Here is a 13,999-nt window from a genome sequence, read left to right as displayed (position 1 = left end):
AAGGGGGCGCGTGGTTTGTCATGCATCGCATGCCGGCAGGCTGTAGGTGGAGGGAGATGGAGTAGGGGTTGGTTTGGTTTTTGTTGCAGAAATAAACACATGATGCTGGTGATGTGAGTGGGAGCTCCACCGCTGAGGAAATCAGGGGAGCGCTTGGTTTGTGACACCTAGGGTGACAGGGTCTGGATGAGGGAGAGAGATGGAGGAGGTGGTTGAGGGTTTGTTGGCTGATTTGGTTGCAGAGTCAAACACAAGATGCCTCTGCATGTACAGAGAAGCTGACAGCGCCGAAAGGAGCGCTTGATTTGTGACACATTATGTGCCACCTGAAGAGAGGCGAGAACAGGACTAAGTTGGATTTTTGCTGCTGGAAACAGAAATACTGAGGACAGCCCAGGTATGGAGGCTGTCAGGGGAGCACTTGGTTTGTGATGGATCACACTCAGGACAGAGGTGGAGAAGGTGCTCAGGGAGTCAGGTGGAGTTTAGTTGATTGTGTTGCAGAAATAAAAAGCAGGATACTTGCAGAGATCAGGTGAAGTTGTTGTGGAGGTTAGAAAGGGGACGATTGATTTATGATGCATTGAGGACAGAGCAGAGGGTCTAGATGTAGGAGGGGTGGGTCTACCTGCTGTAGGTGAACCTGACTGTGAAGAGAAGTCCCAGGCCTGAGTTAACCAAGGGGGCGCTTGGTTTGTGACGCTCTGAAGAGAGGGTCTTGTTGATGGATGTAGTGGCTCTGAGGAGGAAAGAAAATGCTGCAGCGGTTTCTGCAGGAGCAGGTCCTGGCAGGATACTGGTGAGAGTTTGGACTGACAGTGTGACTGGAGTGCTTGGTTTATTTACCAAAACAGAGAGGTGGAGCATGGAGGAGAGGGGTGTCTGGAGACTAGAGTTAGTTCTATATAGAGACTGTAGGGGAGCGCTTGGTTTGCGATGTGGTACAGAGCAAGGAGTGAGGGGGAGTTTTTGGATTTTGTGAACGAAAATGGAGCGCTTCATTTATGATCCAGGCCTGGGAGAAAGTGGACAGTTCAGTGTTTTTGTTTTTGTTGTAATATGTCAGCTGCCCCAGAAATGAGAGGGCGCTTGATTTATGGTCCCTTAGAGGGGAGGAGTTTTGTGTTTTGTTGCAGTTTCAGCTGTTATGAAGCAGTGATGCAGGAACACCGTGTGGGTGTTTACACACAGGAGTGCTGCAGGCTCAGCTGTCAGCTGCAGCTTCAGCTCCATGGGGGCGCTTGTTTTGTGACTTCCTTCAGCCTGTGAGGGAGGTGGAGATAGTGGGAAGGATGAGGATAAGTTTTTTTCATGTCTGTTTGTTTTTCTTCCCATTTAAGCAGATTGCTCAACTTGAAATGGACACTTGATCTGTAACTCCGTCAGGGTGTGTGGCTGCAGTGGAGTTTGGTTCTCTGAGACTCTTAACAGCTGCTTGTTGTTTTGCACCAGAAACACACCCCTCTGCTGAAAAGGAGCGCTTGGTTTGTAATTTGCCAAACAGCAGGGGAGCACAGTGCAGCTGTTGGAGAGCAGATGATGTCTGGAGCTTCACACCGCTGTGCTCGGTGTGCTTGGGGCAGCCAGGTGGGGACGCTCGGTTTGTGATACATCTCATGCCCGTTGAAAGGGGTGGTGTTTTCTGGTTTTCATAAAATTCAAATGAGAACTCAAATGCATGAGGTTTTACAGGGAGCGCTTGTTTTTAGGCACTGTACACAGCAGAGGTAGGAGGGAGCGTTGGTTTATAAGATCTGCTGTGTGGTATTTTCCCTCTCTTGGTGTTACAGATGCTTTTTGAATCTCGCCTCTGCTTTACCTCCTGACTCATGGAGAAAACATCCGGTCCTGATTATCATCTATGGATCATATCAGCTTCATATCCCACATGGAGAATTTATTTTGGGAAACAGCTGCATGGAAACTGATTGCATGACAGCATCTGCTGGAATGGTGCATTCATGTACAGTCTGAGATTGTGAGCACTAACCTGTGGCTGTGAACACACACCGAGACAGAGCTTTGACTTCATCCCCCTCAGTCTTCTCAACGCAAGAACCTCAAACAGTTCACGTACGTTCATGTTGATCCTTCACACACCTTTAATCCTTAGTCTGAGCTCAACAGGTGTCTCCCAACCAGCCAGAAACCTCCCGTTCGTACGTTTATCTTGACTAAGTGACACTTGAGTAACGACTGACTGAGCCCACCTGTGCAGGGCAGGTGAACGAGGTGGTGGAGTGTGTTTTTGTGGGAGGCGGTTTAGGGTGTGTGACACTGTGATCTACAGGCTGTGACACGTTACAGCCGACGTAAACAATGAGAGTGGAGCTGACTGAGCGCACGTCATCTGGCTGAGGGACCGTCTACGGCCTATTATTAAACACCACTGTGAAATGTCAGGTGTTTTGGCATAGATAAGCTAAATTATATGTTGTGTGTACTCTCAGATTTGTGGTGTTTATCGTTTGTTGTGAGCAGGTGAATGTGTTTGCGGCTCACTGATCTTAAATTGTGCTGAGGCGATTCAGGCGACTGATATTTTGTTTCTAGATGTTTAGATATAAAGAGTGTCAGGGCTGTTTTCACTGATTTTCCCCCTGGACAGCAAACACCCCATGTGGGCTGGATTTCAGTCTTTGGTCTTTATTTTGATCAGTGTTAACTTCCACAAACCAAAATCCAGCTCCAGACGTTGCTGTGAGCAGAGAGAAGCTGGTGGAGCAGTGGAACCAGATCAGAGACCAGTCGACTCTTTCTTCCTTCAGAGCCTGTAAACAGTGACGGCCATGGAGGTCTACGGCAGAGACCCATAAGCTGAACCAGGTTCTGGATTCACACACACATTACACTGAGGACACCACATTCACTGTTGCCGTCAGTCTCTGGATGGGATTTGTGCTGAATAAACCAGGGGCTGATCCTTTACAGTGGCGCTCTGACCAGACAGAATGTGTGAGCGTGAACTGGGGTCTCAGTCAGTCCAACAGGTTCAGACTCGCCTGCTCTGGTCTGTTGACATTACTCTGGAAAATCCACCAGAACGGCTCCTGCACAACGTCTTCTTAACATATGAGATGAAAAAAAGGCTTTTGTCAGAACAAACTTTTCTTTTTTCATCTACATTCTGGGCACGTGTAATAATATTTGGCACAGGAAACAAACAACATCTAAAAAATTTGATTTTTTTGTCTTATTTGGTCTTATTTCAATTTTGGGTACAACAGGATTCAAGATTTTTCTTTGCTGTCCGACTCAGTAGATTTTAATGGCCATGAAGATAAACACATGTAATTAAAATTAGAGCTGCAGAGAGTCTGTTTGTTAATTAGTCCACTCATTTGACAATTATGTCATTTTTAAAAACAAAAACACCAAACACACTTGAAGCCTGCACAGGAATAAGATTCAGTCATAAACACTGAATAACTTTGTAAACGCAGGTTGTTGGAGTTTGGAGACGTTTGAATCCATATGTTAGTTTGAAACCAACACAAAAACAGCGTCCGCGTTGAGATTTCCATTTTCTCAAGTTTCAAATTCGTCATTTACCCAGGAACCGTTTCAGGACGACCTCCTGCGTGAGCGTCACTGTAACTGAACGCTTAGCGCAGAAACAGGCAGAGCGAATCTGCAGAACGTACTGATTCTAATCTTTGAATCCCAAAGTAAAGCAGAAAGCCGACACTTTCTCTGGACGTTAGCTGATAAGAATCGGTGTTAGAGCTTTTCTCACAGGAGTTAAAACAAAGTCTTCTAACTTTACCCAGTGGAGAAAATAATCTGGCAGACGCTGCAGTTTTACAGATTTCTCAGAAAAGTGAGGAAAACAGTGAGCGGGGCTGAAAGCAACAAGATGAAGAGCCTGCAGTTTTCTTTTTTTCATCCTCAAGCAAACCCTTAAATCTCATCAACGTCGATTTATGTTGTGGAGCAGCTGAAATGTAGTTTGTGATGCACATTTACATGATGCATCTTCCTAAACGATGCACATGTTTGTGTTGGGTCACGTCTGCCCCAGATGGTGGTGTTACAGGCGTCCGTTGTGTTTTTTTGGACACCTCCAGTTCCGGGATCCCAGCACCAGCAGCAGTTTGACAACGTTCTTCACTTTAGTCTAAATCACAGAAGAACCAACAGTTTGCTGTGATCTCTGTAGGAAAAGGGGTTTTAAAGGGTTAATCTCCCAGATGACGTGCTGCTGTGATAGTTGAGCTGAGAGTCTGAACAGAACCAGAAACTGGACTCGCTGTGGGTGGAGACACCTGATATTTCGGTGGAAAACCCACACGTTGTCTGGGAACATTTTCCAGATACGTTCAGTGTCAGTGCGTCTGTGACCCAGCAGGGTAATCTGGTAATCTGGCCCCGACGGCTGGAGGTAATCATTAAATAACAGGCTGTAAAATCTGTGCAGCCTTGGCCCCAGTGTGAGAAGAACCCGCCCTGTTTATTCCGGTGATACAGTCGTATGCTCAGTGTCACGCTAAGCTACAGACTGACACACAGACACAGACGCTTCTGTCTTAACTCATAAATGTACCTAAAGCATCACACACGTCACACAACATCCGCCACGCTGTCCCTCGGACCCGAGGAGCATCACAGGGCTCCGCCCCTGGAGAACTGAGCACAGCGAAACCGTGGGAATCAGAAGAGAAGCTGCAGATTTGTGTGTCTGAAATAAACGTTTGAACTGACAAACAACATCTTTAAGTGTAGACACGACTAATGTACAGTGACTGTTCTCTGCTGAGGGGAAGCAGCACAGTTTCTGTCTGTTTCTGTGCCAAAGCCTCAGATTAGAGCAGAAGTTCAGAGGGATCGGACATTTTCAGTGACTCATGCGTCTTCCTAATGTCACACACACGCTCCCATCATGCTCCTCTGCTTCCTTTCTGGACGAAGGCGTGTTTCTGCTGCAGAGGAGATTGATTCACACGCTGATGGCAGTTAACCAGCGAGTGTGTGTTTGTGTGTGTGTGTGTGTGTGTGTGTGTTGTAGCACTCAGGGTAAATTAGTTCAGTCAGTGGAGCTGCTGACAGAAGGCGCGTTTGATTTATTCATTCCTCTGAGACTGCAGCGGTGATGTCATGTGAACGGCGGTGAGGTCAGAGGTCGACGCCTTTTAATCCAGCCGTGTGATTGGCTGTATGTCGGGCTGAACGTTACCTTTGTGGTGGGACCACGTGTGACCTCCTCAGCTCTGCCCATGTGGACTGGATTTCTGTCTTTAAACATCACCTGCTCTGCTCAGCAGTTTTAATCCCGACATTTTCACCCCCACCCCAGTAAAAACTCCAGCCTCAATCAGCTCCTGTTTTCCTGTGGACCAGCTCCTCCTCCTGCCACTTAAAACCCATCCAGAGCCACAACCACAGACTGTAAGGGGAATATCTGGGCATCATCTTCTCAGCTCAGTGTGAATTTTTACGTTTGTGTGAAAACATTTTTGTTAATCTCACAGGTGGAGACATGCTAAAACCATCACAGGGTCCTGTTTGAGAAATAAATTGAAACCATCAGGAAAACAGGACCCTGTGGTGTTGTGATGTCAGCTGCAGGTCAGCTCTTAAATTTGTTCAGATAAAGCAGCAGAATTCACTGTGACCAGCTGCTGTTTGCACTGAACCCATGGATGTACAGACACCTGTCACTGGATCACTGTGATACTGAAGAAAACCTAAAAACAGCAGGATTCTGAATGAAGTTCTGCAGCCTCTGGTTTCTAAGTGGTTGTATGGAGCTTTATTGTGGAGAGACATCAGAGATAATGAGATCCTCCAGAAGTCATACTGAATCCATTCGACACGTGTTTCTGCAGAAATGATCACACTCACCGATCACACATCCCATCCAGAGACTAACAGTAGCAATGAATGTGGTGTACGTGAATGTGAGGCCTTTCATTTTTCAAAAACCAGTTCCAAACATTGCTGTTAGCAGCGAGAGGCTAGCAGAGCAGAGATCAACTTCAAGTGAAGTGAGGATTCTGAGAAGGACAATTTTCTCAGTCTTTGCTGTTGTTTCATTAATTTTTTACATTTTTAAAATGTAAAAGTTGTATTTTAAATTCTCAGCAGACTCTTATTTTGGAGGCAGCTGCAGCACCGAGTGTCCTGTTAACACACATTGATGCACTGCACGCCAACAGCACAGGGCTCATAGCGATTAGATGACGCGGTGGCCTCTTGCAGCCTGGAAGTGAACATGCTTGGCCTTGTCCTCCTGTCACTCACTCACACACATCCGGTCTGGCATTGTTCAGCTGCCATAACCTTGGGTTTAGTTTCCTTTGTGCCGCTTTGCTTCTGTTGCACAGGACTGATGCATGTTCCATCAGTCTGGTTTAAATAGCTTCACTACTGATTTTCTCAAGCTGCAAAATCCAAACAGCAGCAGAGATTATAGTAAATAGTCGGTGCATTTGTTTCTGTATTAAATAACCTGTTCATTGATTAAGCAGCAACCGAGGCTTAATTAATATATTTGAATATATTTAGAGTCTGTGGTCTATGTAGTGAAGGAGGACATGAGGATAGTTGGTGTGGGTGAGGAGGATACAGAGGACAGGGTTAAATGGAGGCAGATGATTGGCTGTGGCGACCCCTGAAGGGAGCAGCCCAAAGGAGAAGAAGAAGAAGAGTCTGTGGTCTGAAGCGGCTCTGGAGGACAAACAGGCATCAAACAGTTAGTTACTCACAGCGAAATACTGCCTGAACAAAAATGAGTGTAATTAATTAACACAGGATATTTCTATCACAGCTGCAATTAACCATAATCTTCATGATGTGTTCTTCTGATTCCTCTCTTAGTAGTTAGTCCATTGTTAGTCTTGATCTGTCCTGTTGTTCCTGTGGATTTGTGTCTCCTTTCTGCATTTTGGGGAGGTCTGATGTTCTGCCCATTAAATGCAATTCTTCTAGTTCCTCTAATCGTGGAACCGTTACCTGTGTCAGTTGTCAAGTCCCCTTTTACCTCAGTGTAGGAAGTAGTACTCAGAGGTATGTCTGTGTAATGTAGTACAGATTGTAGTGGTGTTCAGGAAACCAGAGAAAGGGGAGGACGGAAAGTCTCATCTCTGATGGAGTATTGATCCTCTTTACTTTCCCTCCCATCTCCTGCATTTCTTTGTTTTACAGTTCAGTCACTGCACATTTACACACATGCATACACATTTACACACATTTACACACATGCATACACATTTACACACATGCATACACATTTACACACATGCATACACATTTACACACATTTACACACATGCATACACATTTACACACATTTACACACATGCATACACATTTACACACATTTACACACATGCATACACATTTACACACATTTACACACATGCATACACATTTACACACATGCATAAACATTTACACACATTTACACACATGCATAAACATTTGCACATATTTACACACATGCATAAACATTTACACACATTTACACACATGCATACATATTTACACACATTTACACACATGCATACACATTTGCACATATTTACACACATGCATACACATTTACACATGTATACACATTTACACACATGCATACATATTTACACACATTTACACACATGCATACACATTTACACACACATGTATACACATTTACACACACATGCATACATATTTACACGCATGCATACACATTTACACACATGCATACACATTTACACACAGCATACACATTTACACACATGCATACACATTTACACACATGCATACACATTTACACACACATGCATACATATTTACACGCATGCATACACATTTACACACATGCATACACATTTACACACAGCATACACATTTACACACACATGCATACATATTTACACACATGCATACACATTTACACACACATGCATACATATTTACACGCATGCATACACATTTACACACATGCATACACATTTACACACAGCATACACATTTACACACACATGCATACATATTTACACACATGCATACACATTTACACACACATGCATACATATTTACACGCATGCATACACATTTACACACATGCATACACATTTACACACAGCATACACATTTACACACACATGCATACACATTTACACACATGCATACACATTTACATACAGCATACACATTTACACACACATGCATACACATTTACACACATGCATATACATTTACACACACATGCATATACATTTACACAAATGCATACATATTTACACACATACACATTTACACACATGCATACACATTTGCACATATTTGTATGCATCTATCTACATGGATACACATTTTACACACATTTATACACATTTGTCCATGGATGCTGTATGCTGCTTGAAAATGCTGCCTGGTTATATTAAAACAGGTCTAAAACACAGGACAGCAGGGAAAAGCAGATGAATTATGGCCCGTTTGGGTTTGTATAGCCCCTGAGTCTGTCCTCCAGTCCACTGGGTTTTGTGCAGTAACGTGAGAGGCTCTTTGACAGTTTGGTCAATATGAGGGAAGCTGAGAGCCTGAGTGTGTGTTTATGTGTGTGAGTGTGTAACGTTAGCCTCAGATTAACTGTGAACTGTGTCAGTGAAGCTGCTGTTCGAGGCGTCGGTCACTGCTAACAACTGCAGCTGACTGACTGACTGACTGGCTGACTGACTGACTGACTGACTGACTGACTGACTGGCTGGCTGGTTGGCTGACTGCTGGGAACTCTGAATCAACGAGTTGAAAACTGACTGTTGTAAATAGGCATGTCTGAATCACGTTTGTTTCATTTAACGTTGGGTATCTGCAAATACCATTTACCAAAACATTAGACTACCTGAGCACTACAGACGTAAGTTCAGGCCTAAATAACTGAGAACTTGCACATCTCTGGTGTGACACAGATGTAGCAGGTTGCACCATTGCTCTGGAAACGCCATAAGACAACAAAAAACAGCATTTGACACCATAGCGCCCCCTAGAATCTGCAGTGGTCTTACCAACCAATGAGATAATAATAATAATATCAATCAATCAATCAACATTTATTTATATAGCCCTTTACAACACTCAAAAGTGACCAAAACAGTAAAAACAGAATCATAAGACTATAATAAAAAAGTGAAATGATAAACAATAAAGTGCATATAATATATTTTTGTTTATATGACAAAATCATTTGTTTGTCTGAGTTTTCCAAGGCAGATTCCCCAGACTCTGTGAACTGCACAAACATATTGTAGTTATTCATTAGAGACTGAATACCACCTGTTCATGTTTGTAGCATTTGATCATTAGCAGAGTCATTATTGTTATTCCCTAACTGACCTGGAACTACAGCACATACAATAACCCCGTCTGTCCACTGCCCTGTGCAGAACAGACACCAGTCAATGCTAGAAACCAGACGAGGAAGAAAAACAGAACAGGAAAAACAGGACAACAGGAAGAAAAACAGCAGGACAACGGAAGAAAACAGGACAACAGGAAGAAAAAACAGCAGGACAACATGAAGAAAAACAGCAGGACAAGAAGTAAAAAAGCAGGACAACAGGAGAAAAAACCGCAGGACAACAGGAAGAAAAACAGGACAACAGGAAGAAAAACAGCAGGACCACAGGAAGAAAAACGGACAACAGGAAGAAAAACAGCATACAACAGAGAAAAAACAGCAGGACAACAGAAGAAAAACAGGACAACAGAAGAAAAACAGCAGGACAACATAAGAAAACAGCATTACAACAGAAGAAAAACAGTATCAACATGAAGAAAAACATGCATTACAACATTATAAAACATCATTACAACATGAATAAAAACATTACAACATTAATAAAACATCATTACAACATTAATAAAAAACATTACAACAGTATAAAAACAAACATTACAACATGACACATAATAAAAACATCATTACAACATTAATAAAAACATTACAACATTAATAAAAACATCATTACAACATTAATAAAAACATCATTACAACATTAATAAAAACATTACAACATTAATAAAAACATCATTACAACATTAATAAAAACATTACAACATTAATAAAAACATCATTACAACATTAATAAAAACATCATTACAACATTAATAAAAACATCATTACAACATTAATAAAAACATCATTACAACATTAGTAAAAATGTTCATTCTTAATTAAAGATCTTTGAATCTTGAGAAATTTCACTAGGAGACAGTCTGTCTTCACGCCTGGTCCAGTCTGAGCAGCTAGGGTGCTTTTCACATGGCCCACCCAGAGTTAATCCTGCTGTTCTGGGGTTTGGACCAGTGACCTTTGGGTCACAGTCGCCTGTGCAACCTTTTTGCCCCTAAAATGGACTAAAAAAAAACTCAGAATACAGAGACATGAATCCTGATGCTGGTTCAGCTTCTTTAATTTGTTTGGTTGCGCTGCATGGATTGCATGACCCTAAAACCTGCAGGATTTAAATCACCAGATCAACACTCTGTCTCTGACCTTGGCTGCTGCCCTTGCCTCAGGTTGGGCAGCCTCAGTCCCCATAAACCCGCCTCGTTTCTACACAAAACAGGCCGAGTTATGTGAGCTGTTACTGATGCCCTATGTGCTCTGTGAGTGTGTTGTACTAAATCCAGTAAAGTTAATTTTTAACCAAAACCTTCAACTTCACATGAAATGGCAGGCAATAACAACAGCAACTCAGCTCAGGTTTTCATAGTCCCTTTGAGGTCACAAAAGCTCAAATGAGATTTATAGTTAAGGTAAGATATCTTACTGTGAAAATAAAATACACCATTCAAAACTCCATTCAAACTCACAAAGTTTTTAACACGAGAAATCACCGTTAGTCTGTTTATTGAGATCAATTGATGCTGCTGCTGTAAGTTTAGATGCATATTCACTCAATAACACATATAAAAATATATAAATGTAAACAAACTGTCTGTCCTTGCTGTGTACAGTTACCATGGTTACAGTTGTCAGTGTCCTTGCTGTGTACAGTTACCGTGGTTACAGTCATCTCTGTCCTTGATCTGTACAGTTACTGTGGTTACAACCATCAGTGTCTTTGCTGCGTACAGTTACCGTGGTTACAGCTGTGTCTGTCCTTGCTGTGTACAGGTACCGTGGTTACAGCCGTCTGTGTCCTTGCTGTTTACAGTTACCGTGGTTACAGCCGTCTCTGTCCTTGCTGTGTACAGTTACCGTGGTCACAGTCGTCAGTGTCCTTGCTGTGTAAAGTTACCGTGGTTACAGCCATCACTGTCCTTGCTGTGTACAGTTACCATGGTTACAGCTGTGTCTGTCCTTGCTGTGTACAGTTATCGTGGTTGCAACCATCTCTGTCCTTGCTGTGTACAGTTACCGCGGTCACAGCCGTCTCTGTCCTTGCTGTGTACAGTTACCGTGGTTACAACCATCTCTGTCCTTGCTGTGTACAGTTACCGCGGTCACAGCCGTCTCTGTCCTTGCTGTGTACAGTTACCGTGGTCACAGTCGTCAGTGTCCTTGCTGTGTAAAGTTACCGTGGTTACAGCCGTCACTGTCCTTGCTGTGTACAATTACCATGGTTACAGCTGTCTGTCCTTGCTGTGTACAGGTACCGTGGTTACAGCCGTCTGTGTCCTTGCTGTTTACAGTTACTGTGGTCACAGCCGTCAGTGTCCTTGCTGTGTACAGTTACCGTGGTTACAGCTGTCTGTCCTTGCTGTGTACAGTTACTGTGGTTACAGCCGCCTCTGTCCTTGCTGTGTACAGTTACCGTGGTTACAGCCGTCTCTGTCCTTGCTGTGTACAGTTTCTGTGAAACCTGGATGGTAGATACCATCTCAGATGAGAGTGAAAAGGGGAGAAGACAAAGTGAATTGGTATGTTCCAGCTTCTGATTGGAGGAAACACACCTGATCCAGGTAATCAGCAGTGAGTGGGGGAGGAATAGTTGGCAGTGGCCCTCGAGGACCACAGGTCCGCCCCCCCCTGTACAGGTACTCTGACCAGACTGGTTTAGATACAGTAAGTGCTGTGTCAATAACGTTTAATTGTATTATAATAAATGGTGAATTATTGTTTTTTCATTAGTAATGAGTCATAGTGGGATCCCGTGTTAAACTCACATCCCTTCGGATAACGTTCAGTTTAACAGTAATGCAATGAGTCACAGTGAGGATGGTGGTGCTGTAGCGGACACACACATGCTGTCTTGGGTTTCTGTGTGTGCGTTTCCTGGAGAGTCCAAGACGTTGTGAAAGGAGCTGATGAATATTTGATGTGAGCTCTGGGAGGTTGGGTTGCACTCACACACAACGGGCCGAGAGAAACCTACTGAAGGACTCGCTGCAGTTTCCTCACGTCTGCAGACAGAACAATGCTCAGGACGGTTTCTGCTCGCTTCATTTGCCCCTCCCCCATTAACCTATGTCCACACCAAAACAGTGACTGAAATCAAACTGAAAACCACTGACATCGACTGAAAAACTGTCATCGTAAATAAAAGTAACTGAAAATTCAAAAATATAAAATGTGAGATAATTAGTTCTTTCAGTATTAATACTTTTCTTCAATACTAATACAAACAAGAGTTTCAATGCCAGTGTTTACTTTTTTACTTCAAGTGTATGTTTTAAGTATGCTGGCCAGCCAGACCCAGTCTTTTCTTAAAGAAACAATGTGTGTCTGGACCTCCTGCCACAGAGAGGCTTTTCCTCCGGCCTCAGATGAGACGGGCCAATCACAGTCTGCAGTGGGGCGGGCTTTACGCTCCAATTGTCCAATCAGATTTAAGCAAACTTTGCACATACGCACTGACTCATTCATAATGTTTCTCAATGTCAGTCCTGATTCCACAAATCTTTCTACAACTGACTTTTGCTGTTTACTCTGGTCAGAAATATCCACAGAACTGGTGATAACACCATGTATTCTCATGTTTTTACAACAAAAACCACAACTAGCTGGAGGTAACGTCTCACTGTCGTTTTGCTTGCATCATATCCTTCATTTCCCTGATTGGTTTATCCCGCGTCCATTCTTTGTGTAGAATAGGAAAAGAGTTAGTCTGGTTGGCCAGGCTATGTTTTCAGTGCCAAACATTATTTTCAGTGCTGGCTCCTATTTCAGGGCAGGTACTTTCCCAGCGACATACTATACGCTGATTGGCTTCACCACTGCAGGAAAAGGGGGACGCATCGTCCATTTTGATCTGCAGTGTCTGGGTGGAAAGGCTTAACTGTGGGAGCTTCCTACCACATGAAGAAGAGAACGGCCCAGTGTGCAGGGAGGACACGGGGTCAGGTTGCTGATTGCTGAAGTTGTGTTTGATAACGACTGTGCTGTGGAGACAGACGGCGGCTCTGCAGGTGTCATGTGTTTTACTGACGTGTGTTAGCGTGTTGGTTTAGCTGCAGACTGACTGACGGCTGCAGTCGTATATCACTGGTTCATGTGACACTGCACACACACACACACACACACACACACATACACACACACACACTCTGTAGTAACAGTGCTGATGAGTGCTCGGTTGGTTGGCGGCCATGTGCTGATATGAGTGTTATGTTGGCTAAGCTGTGTGTGTGCCAGAGGTATCAGCAGGATGTCATGTGACCTGCTGCCTTCAGCATGTGACTGTCTGATTTTATGTTTTTGGACATGACCTTTGACCTCTTGTTCTCCTGCTTTTCGAGGATGTTCCCAGAGCTGATTACCATGGACCCATTCATCTCCACGTCAGTCATTCAGGATCATTTATGTGTCAAGTTAAAATCCTAAACGTTTGCAGCTTCTTAAATAGACGGTTTATTGTTTGTCCTGCATCATTTTATAAAACTGAGGGGTCATATATCATCTTTTGTCAGCAGTGTTTTTAGAGGCGACAAGATTTTTGTGGATTTTTTTTGTTTTTTTGCAGGTTTATTTTATGTCACAAGCTCATATTATTGACCCTTACTAGTGCCCATATGCAGTGAATACTTTAAAGTAGCTGTCGATACATGGGATTTATTTAAGGGGTTAAAT

The 13,999-nt window shown here is 43.3% G+C and overlaps 1 protein-coding gene across 1 annotated transcript in view; it reads left to right on the top strand.

The window, feature by feature from the left end:
- Nucleotides 1-13,999, top strand: part of mgat4b (alpha-1,3-mannosyl-glycoprotein 4-beta-N-acetylglucosaminyltransferase B) — a 63,004-nt gene that overhangs the window by 439 nt on the left and 48,566 nt on the right. The window lies entirely within an intron of this gene.

The sequence above is a fragment of the Mastacembelus armatus genome, chromosome 10 (assembly GCF_900324485.2).
Source record: "Mastacembelus armatus chromosome 10, fMasArm1.2, whole genome shotgun sequence".
Taxonomy (NCBI): Eukaryota; Metazoa; Chordata; class Actinopteri; order Synbranchiformes; family Mastacembelidae; genus Mastacembelus; species Mastacembelus armatus.
This window is presented reverse-complemented; position numbering and strand designations above follow the sequence as displayed.